General features: G+C 37.2%; 1 protein-coding gene across 1 annotated transcript in view; it reads right to left on the reverse strand.

Moving 5' to 3' along the window:
• The window catches only part of LOC143018345 (homeotic protein ultrabithorax-like), a 460,440-nt gene that overhangs the window by 410,741 nt on the left and 39,699 nt on the right, over nt 1–10,000 (reverse strand). The window lies entirely within an intron of this gene.

Raw genomic sequence — 10,000 nt, forward strand, 5'->3', positions numbered from 1 at the left:
CGAGCTCTGAGCTCTTTTTCCAGGAAGGAAATAGCTGTCGTGATAATCACGGGTCCAGCACGTGATCCAAAGACTAAGGTGAATAAACACACACACACACACACACACACACACACACACACACACACACACATACACACACACACACACACACACACACACACACGCACACGCACACACACATTTTCCACTAGCTTTAGATCCTAAATCTGAAATGAAGGAAAATCCATGACCATGAAAAAAAAACAAAGACAACAACAAATAGATAAGAAAATAGACAAACAAGTACATAGCAATAACGCGCGATATAATTCGACTTCAGAACCTGATATCTGAAAGAACAATAAATCAAGCCCCCAACCCGCTGTAACAGCGTGATCTGAATGCTTGCATGGCGTGCACCATCATAACATCCATCGCAGCCCACGGAAGGCCACGGAGGCGCCTGGATACCCCGAGCGCAAGAACACAACCAGACACTCTCCTCTGAGCTCCTCGAAGAACCTTCCCCAGAAGCCCTCCTCCTTCTACCTCCCCCTCCAAACAACCTCCCCCTTGCCCCCTCCCCCTTCCCCCGCACTCCCCTCCTCCACGTCCAGGTCCATCCATTGCACACAGATGCAATCGCAGATGTTGAAAGACCATTACATATTCATATTGCAATTTCGATTCTATGTTTCAATTAGGCCAAGAGAACGGGGATCATTAGTCACGAGGCAGCCGGCTTCTTCACAGCTCTTGCCTTCGCCCTCCCTTCCGTGGGATAATGGTCTCTTCTCGAAGAACGCCTTACGTACAAGGGGGTCCTTTTCCTCCCTGCTACACCTGCGTCAGGCGATTTTATTCATAATAATGGTACCTTATCGAACGGGAATGGGGTGACAGCCTTCTCCGATGGAACATCCTGGAGGTCCTTCAAAATTTATCCAAATGCCGCCAGGCGATTTAAATCACGTGTTTGGGACCTTTTTCGTTAGAGGTGCTTTTCCTTCCTTAATCCTGTCTGCTGTTAGACTATTTGATTCATAGCAGAGCAAACACAGTTTGAGATCAGATCCTTTTGTTAATTGTACAACGTTTCTACTGGTGGAGCTTTACTAAGAACATCTAAGGATAATGGCTTGAATTTCAAACGATATTTACAGGACACCCCGGGACCCCGAATTAACTAAATTAGAATTAGATGTATATCATTAGATTTATATCAGATTTATATTATGATTAGATTATATATTGTTATACAATATTATATTATGTATAATATGTATATTATTATATGGTCTATATTAGATTTTGCTTACTTGTGACCGAAGAAAGTTATCTTGTGTTACTAGCTTTATTATCAGATATAGATTAGATTTATATTATCATTAGATTATGTATCATAATAAATTATTATATTATATATAATAGATATTATCATATTAACTATATTAGATTTAACCAACTTGTCATTGAAGAAAATGACGTTATGTTGTTGTCTGGGCTATTAGATTTAATTTAGATATATATATTATTAGATTATATATTACTATAAATTTTTATATTATATGTGATATATATTATTATATGTATATTAGATTTAGCTCATTTGTCACTGAAGAAAATGATGTTGTGTTGCTCTCAGGATTATTAGATTTAGATTAGATTCATATTTATTAGATTATATATCACTATGTATTATTATATCATACATGATATGATTATATGATGTATTTAGATCATTTTCCACTGAAGACAGTGTTGTGTTGATGTCTGGATAGGATGAGAGCGGGACGGATGTTGTTCAATGTCTTTTGTATAGTGATTCCATACTATGTTGGTACTGTAGAGCAATCATACCAAACTTTTTCCTGGGTACTGCCTGCCTATTTCATTCACTTTTGTGGTATCTCTTTGGTATCTTACGTTCGGGGGGTGAAGCATACAAAGACAAAGAATAAAGTCGTTTGGTGATAACTAGAATATAGGTAAATATCACCATACATCTCCCAAGAAGTGGGAAGTGAAAAACCCCTGATAAGGCAAACCCTGACAGTTGCGGCAGGCTGCTGGGTCTTTTAGGCCGATATTTTGGTCGCCTCCCCGTCTTGCCACAGCTGTCGGGAACCAACGCAAGAAACACGCAGTGGGTCCCGGGAATCGAACTCATGACTACCTGCTTATGAGTTCGACGCGCTATTCACTAGACCACCGCGCGGCCCTAATGGAGGATTGATAAGTTTCCGGAGAGTAAAAAAAAGAAAAAAAAAAAAAAAAAAAAGAAAAAAAAATCGCTTAGGGACAGCCAGTATAAAAAGAGAAAGGTTAATTGTATATATACATAAGAGGATATGAGGATCCAGAGATTACACGCAAAGAATTTGATTCTCCTTTGATTACCTGATGGTAATTTAAGAATGCACATACCAAGACGTCTATGGGTTGACTGAAATGGGGTTCAAATCCATAACTCATAATAATATCCATTATTTAATCAAAATCTCTTGATAATACTTAATGGGTTTTATATAAAGACAATGGCCGGCGTTTGCACATAGAACTAACAAAAGAACACATAAATCCAAAGATATCCATGGGTTAATTAAAACGGGGGTTAACCCTATAACCCATAATGATTTCCTTCAACTAAACAAAACCTCATGATTATATCCAATGGGTATTATATGAAGACAAAGACTGGCTTTTGCCCATGAAGCTAACAAATGAAGACATATACCAAAAGGAATTTTATGTTGGGTAATACATTTCTTGGTGCAATATATACTTAATCTAATGTGAAACTCACTATGAAAGAGGTCAAACAAGGCTGAACAAGGTCGTCTTTCCTCACAGAAACAAAGGTCAAACCAATTCAAAGATTGCTCATCCATCTCCTCCTCCTCCTCCTCCTCCTCATTCTTCTTTTCACCCCCTCTTCCTCCTCCATCTCTCCCGTTCGTTTGCATCCTTTGCATCCTTTTGCCTTTCCTGTTAGTTCTATTTGTTATTTCTCTTACACTGCTTTTTTTTTAAATATCATTCTTTCTTTTTTCTTCTTCTCTTTCTCCCCTCCCTTTCCATTCTCCTGATTTTTCTTTCCATCTCAATCTTCACGCACTTCCCACTCATCTTCCTCCTCCTGCTCATACTTTTTCTCTTCTTCCTCTCCCTCTCCATTCTATTCCATTCTACTCATTTTACTCATTTTTTCCTCTCTCCCCCACTTCTTCTTACTCAGCAGCCCTTTCTTAGTTTCTCTTTCTACCATTTCTCTTTCATTTCTCTTTCATTTCCAATTTCGGTTTCATTCTCCCAACCTTCCCCTATTCCTCGGTCCTTTCCATCCTTCCTCCCTCCTGTCATCTCTCTTAACTTTTTCATCTTCTTTCTCCTTCCTTTCCTCTCTTCTATCACTTGTCTTAACACATACGTTCACCACGTTTGCAGACTTTAGCGCAAGTCTGTACAACGAAGGGAACCCCATATTACATACACACGCAAATACACATACACACACACACACACACACACACACACACACACACACACACACACACACACATTCAAGTTATATGCATATATATGTATGTATATTTTATATAATGTATATATATATGTATATATATATATATACATATATGTATATATATATACATACATACATACATACATACATACATACATACATACATACATGCATACATATATACATATAACGTTCGGTATAGTTCATAGATTATCTTGCAAACACCGATTTTGGATTTTGGTCTTATGTAGAATAGGATACATATTTTTAACCACACCATGTAGTGGGTCATGTTAATCTACTGCACTTCTTCAGGCACGAACGCACATCGTAATTTATAACGTTCTGATGATATGTGTGTAATTTTAAGCGACTGGCGTTTGTGAACACGAAAGGATGATTTTCTGCACAGCAGCCGTCGCTCTACCAACTGAGCTGTTGTACCTCCCCATATGTATGCATGTATGTGAGCATATATATACATGCATACATACATACATACATATATATATATACTACAGTATATATATATATATATACATATATATATATATATATATATATATATATATATATATATATATATATATGACGTAAGCGGAGTAGGAAACACAGGAGTCTTAGTCTTGAGTTTATTCTTGACTAGTTTCGCATACGTGCGAAACTAGTCAGGAATAAACTCAAGACAGACTTCCGTGTTTCCCACTCCGCTTACGTCAACCTGTCAGAATGTCCCCAGCATATATATATATATATATATATATATATATATATATATATATATATATGTATATATATATGTATATATATAATATATATATGTATATATATATATATAATATATATATATATGTATATATATGTATATTTCTAAACAGAAATGTAGTTGTACATTTGTAGATAACACACAATAAAACCACAGTCGGAGAAAATAAACTTCGAATGAAAGAAGATTCTATGTTTCGGCTATCAACTGTAGCCCTCTTCAGGAAAGTACATACAACAGAGGACAATGGGGACTTATAAGCTACAGAAACACAGAAATGAAAGGGAACGTGGACTGATGGCATTACTCAGACGCGGGGTAAAATGGAGTGGCTGAGGAGGGTGAGGGTGAGGTGAGGGGGGGTTGTAAGCTTCGTACGAGCCTACTCACGGCTGCACGAGAAATAATGTCCTTTAGAAATATTAATGTTAGGACATTCCTCGATTAATACTGATACATACATACATACATACATACATATATACATACATACATACATACATACATACATACATATATATATATATATATATATATATATGTACATTATATATAAAGACACAAATATGGAGGTGAGGTGGCAAAATTAAACGTTAAGGCTAGAGTATGGAGCTTTATTCAGAACCAGAGGTCGAAACGACTGGTTCTGAATAAAGCTCCATACTCTAGCCTTAACGTTTCATTTTGCCATCTCACCTCCATATGTATATATATATATATATATATATATATATATATATATATATATATATATATATATATATATACATATATTTATATATATTGTATATACATTTGAATGTGTGTATATGTATGTGTGTGTGTGTGCTAGTGTATACATATTTGCATGTGTGCAATTCCTTGGTGCAATGAACTCCCATGCCCATATATGATAAAATATCAGAAAACATATCTGATATCTTCGGGATGTCTTGCGCCTCATGGATGTATAAGGACATGGTATTGATTAGTTTAGATGTAAAGGAGGTACTTGGATTTATGCCCATATAAGGTCAAAGAACTAAAGAGAAACGCGATAGCGCTTGGAGTCCATATAAAGTTGTATTTGAAGTCACAGGATTTAGTGTAAAAAAAAAAAAAAATCACCATCCCACTCCCATGAAGTGGGAAGTGAGAAACCCTTGGTAGGCATTTTTTTTTTTTTTTTTTTTTTTTTAAGGTCGAGGTTTGGGTCACCTCCCCGCCTAGCCAGGGCTGTGAGGAACCAACGCAAGAAGCACGCAGGTGGTCGCGGGAATCGAACTCACGACCACCTACTCATGAGTTCAGTATAAATGAAACCATCTAATATTATCCAGAAAACATATATAAGTTATACTACAGCTGCTCTAGAAACAAATGTAATAGTCTAGCTATAAGTTGAGCTATACACCGAAAGCTATACGAGTTGAATCAAGAACACATTTTTCTATTCGACCTGAGATTTATATTCGTTTCAGGAGGGAGGTTTCTCTTCTCCAAATTCTGATTAAAAAATGTAAGAAACTCGAGCATTACCTTTAATACAATACGAGGATTTTTAGCTCCCAAAGCCTCTCAGTGGTTTATGACTGAGCTCAGACTCTAAATCCTAAGTCTTTAAGAACTTGAAGCTTTACGGGTGAAGCTGCGTTTGTGAACTCTACTTAATCTTAGGTTTCAGACTCTTCTGTACGTCTTCAGAGGCTTCTCTTCGGTTATACAGAGACCCTTCTGGCGTTATCGGAAGCGTTCTGGTCTAGTATCCACTTAGTGTGGGTTCGAATCCTGCACTCCTATCCGATTCCCAGCAGTGATTGTTACCTGTCTCCCAACAGTCCCTTAAGCGCATGGGGTAGAGGGGACGGCTTCGGCCGCAGTTATGCACCTCCTGGTAGTAGTAGTAGCAGTAGTAGTAGTAGTAGTAGTAGTAGTATCATTATCATTATTCATTTACCTTTTTTTTTTCTACTTTTGCAGATATATGGGATAGGAAGAAAACTGGTAAGAGTAGTCAAGATTTTTTACGAGAGTAGTAGAACCTGTGTTAGAATTATAACGGAGAGCGTGAGCGGTTTGAGGTAAAGGTGGGACATTTTACATTATGGTATTTATTAGTTTTCTAAAATGTTTTAGGTATTTTATGGTAATTCCAATATAAATAAAAATCTAAGCTTTCACATTTCTGTTTTTAACATGATTTTGTTTAAATATAATTTTATTTACATCTCATAACTGTATTTTGAAATTATGGCCCTCAAATGTCGGCGCTCAAATATTACTGCGCTCAATTGTCTTGGGCTCAAAAGTCGGCGCTCAATTGTCGGCGCTCATTTGTCTTGGGCTTAAAAGTCGGCTCATGGTGTCATGTCGCCTAGGTTGTTCAATTTATACATGAATGAGGTGGTGCGAGGGATAAATGCAAAGGAGGCCGGGGATTGGAGATGGTTAAGGAAAATGGAGAAAAATGGGAGATAAGCCAGTTGTTGCTTGCTGACGACACTACGCTTGTAGTAGAATCAAAGGAGGGATTAAGGAAGTTAGTGACAGGGTTTGAAAAGGTGTGCGAAAGAAGTAAGTTGAAGATAAATGTGGGTAAAAGTAAGGTGATAAGATATACAAGGGGAGAGGATGGAAGCAAATTGGAAGTGTTAAGGGAGAGAGACTGGAGGAAGTGGATAGCTTTAGATACTTGGGGGTGAATGTGGCTGGAAATGGGGGAGTAGAGGTGGAGGTAGAATGTAGATTGAGAGAAACAAGTAAATGTCTTGGAGGATTAAAAAATGTAATAATATATAGACATTTGGGAATGGATGCTAAGAGAAGTTTCTATAAAGGAGTGATTGCACCGACATCACTGTATGGGGCAGAAACATAGGACATAAAAGAGGAAGAGAGGAAGAGTTTGAATGTGTTTGAGATGAAATGCCTGAGAAGTATGGTAGGGGTTACTAGAATGGACAGAGTGAGAAACGAGGAGATGAAGAGAGCTGGGATGGAAAGAGAGTTGGGAAAAAAAGGGATGATGAAAGAGTATTGGAATGGTTTGGACACATAGAAAGAATGCGTGAAGAAAGATTAATAAAAGAGGTGTGGAAGGTAGAGGTGGAGAAAGTGAACATGAGGGGTCGACCAAGGATGAAATGGATGGATGGGGCAAAAGGAGCACTGGGAATGAGGTGAATGTCTGTTGAGGAAGGAAGGGAGAGGACAGAAGATAGGGGTGAGTGGAGAATGGTTGTGTATGGATGATGGTGTGATGCATTGAGGGGAGTGGGTGGGGGATGGGGGTGAGGGAGTATGTGTGAATGTTATTTTGACGCAACCCGAAGGGATTTCTCCCCGTCTTCTCTTTTTCTGCATGAGGGTACGGAGATGGGGGGGGTCCCCCGATTAAATGAAGCGGCCTTACTGTGGATGTGCTGAGTCTTGCTGCATTGCTTCTGACCCAGGGCGATGGGCGAGATGCAGGGTTGACCCGTCATCCAGTAGGAGCCAGAAAAAGAGAGAGGGAGGGATGGTGACTGGAATTGGAGTGCGTGGAGATGAAATAGGTGGGAGTGGATATATGCTTTTTGATTTTAGCTATCTCCCTTGCAAGGGGGAGAAAGTCCTTGGTATATGTATTAATTTATATTTTGTAGATACCAACACAGAGATCAGAAATAAGAAAAAAAAAACGGAGAGGGATTAATGGCATCATGATTTTTTCTTGGAACGTTAAAAAAAGGAAAATGGAAGCCTTATTACCAGTTTATGACAAACTAGTTTCGATCTAATATTTCTTCAGAAGAGAGCCCAATGACGGGGACCTGCGAGAGGTGATCCTGAGAAATGGCGGTCGGACATCTTTAAAGCCCATCAACACCCTCAACAACATCGAAAGGCGCAACCCCGAGGGGCTGACATTTGGTCGAGATCAAACCCAAAAATTCAACTGAGTATGACTATATTTCATGAAAAAAAGCTGACATTTCCAAAGAGGAACTAAGGAGCTAAGTGAAAGAGAAAGAAAGAAAGAAGAGAGAGAGAGAGAGAGAGAGAGAGAGAGAGAGAGAGAGAGAGAAAGAGAGAGAAAGAGAGAGATAGAGAGAGAGAAAGAGTGAGAGTGAGAGAGAGAAAGAGAGAGAGAAACCTTGAAAAAAAAGAAGTAATTATGAAATTCACATAACTAATGTACATCCATCACAGGAATGATCCTAACATTGTCACCACAAGAGGAAACGTAAAACTGATAACATAGACGATCTGAAGTTCATCTTGTTCCCCTGTCATTTGTGGCCCCAAAATCACCAGTAAAACTGTCAGTCACTTGAAAGACTGAGACATGATTTCATATGTCACACGCCACTACTGTCAGCGCCTCCCGTTAGGTGAAATCTGTCAGCCAGACAACTGACATACTGACATAAAGACTAAATGTTCTTAATGGGACATGGAAGAACCATTGGTACGTGGATAGTTTATCCTAATACAACTTCGGTCTGGGAACTGCCAGTCACCCGAGGCGAATTGTCTGTCGTTACCATAAATTCATTGGGATACGTCACCGAGGAGGAAATGGGTTCTCTTTATCTATGTGTATATATATATATATATATATATATATATATATATATATATAATATATATAAATATATATGTATATACATATATATATATATATATGTATATATATACATACATACATATATATATGTATATATATATATATATATATATGTATGCATGCTTCAAGGGTTGGTATGGGTCTAAAAGACACTTAAGCGAATGTACAATATGTATCTCTATGTTTCAAGGGCTGATATAAGTCTAAAACGACTAAAGAGAGTAAAAGAGAGTAGAAGATGGGCATAAAAAGAATAGCAGAGAGTAAGATTTTTTTTTTATGACTGAAAAGAGAAATGAATGTACAATATGTATCTCTATGTTTCAAGGGGTGATATTGGTCTAAAAGAGAGTAAAGAGAGTAAAAGAGAGTAGAAGATGGGCACAAAAAGAGCGAGAGTAAAAGGTGTATATAAAAAGAGAAGTTTAGGACTAAAAAGAGAAGTGAATGTACAATATGTATTTCTATGCTTCAAGAGATTTATGGGTCTACAATAAAGTAAAGAGTGAAAGAGAAAAAAAGATATATATGAAAAGAGAATTTTAGGACTGAAAAGAGAAGTGACTGTACTATATGTATTTCTATACTTGAAGGGATTATATGGGTCTACAAGAAAGTAAAGAGAGTGAAAGAGAGTAAAAGATGGACATAAAAAGAGTTAAAGAGATTAAAAGATGGATATAAAAAGAGTAAAAGTTTGATAAGGGAACGGACAATTAAACATTACGATCTTCTAAACGAAATTTATAGTTAATACAAATCGAATTCCAATAGTATAATTTCATCCATGGATAAATATCCTTCTCTCTTTTCCTGATTTTTTCTTGTATCCGAGAAGGTGGAAGGAAACACGAATATATATTACAAAGACAATAAATGACATTAAAATAGCTACTAAGATATAGATCTCAACACAATGGCAACTTCATACACACGAAACACGAATACATACTACAAAGAAAATACATACATACATACATATTTGGAAATTAGTATGTTATAACACATATGTAAAAGTTTACTATAAACCCACTATCAGAGAAAAATGACGGAAGTACAGGGAAACTGTATATTTCGACTACTATCTGTAGTCGACTACAGAAGAAGACTACAGATAGTAGTCGAAATATACAGTTTC

This window comes from Oratosquilla oratoria, chromosome 3, assembly GCF_046742065.1.
Source record: "Oratosquilla oratoria isolate Oo_2021 chromosome 3, ASM4674206v1, whole genome shotgun sequence".
NCBI lineage: Eukaryota > Metazoa > Arthropoda > Malacostraca > Stomatopoda > Squillidae > Oratosquilla > Oratosquilla oratoria.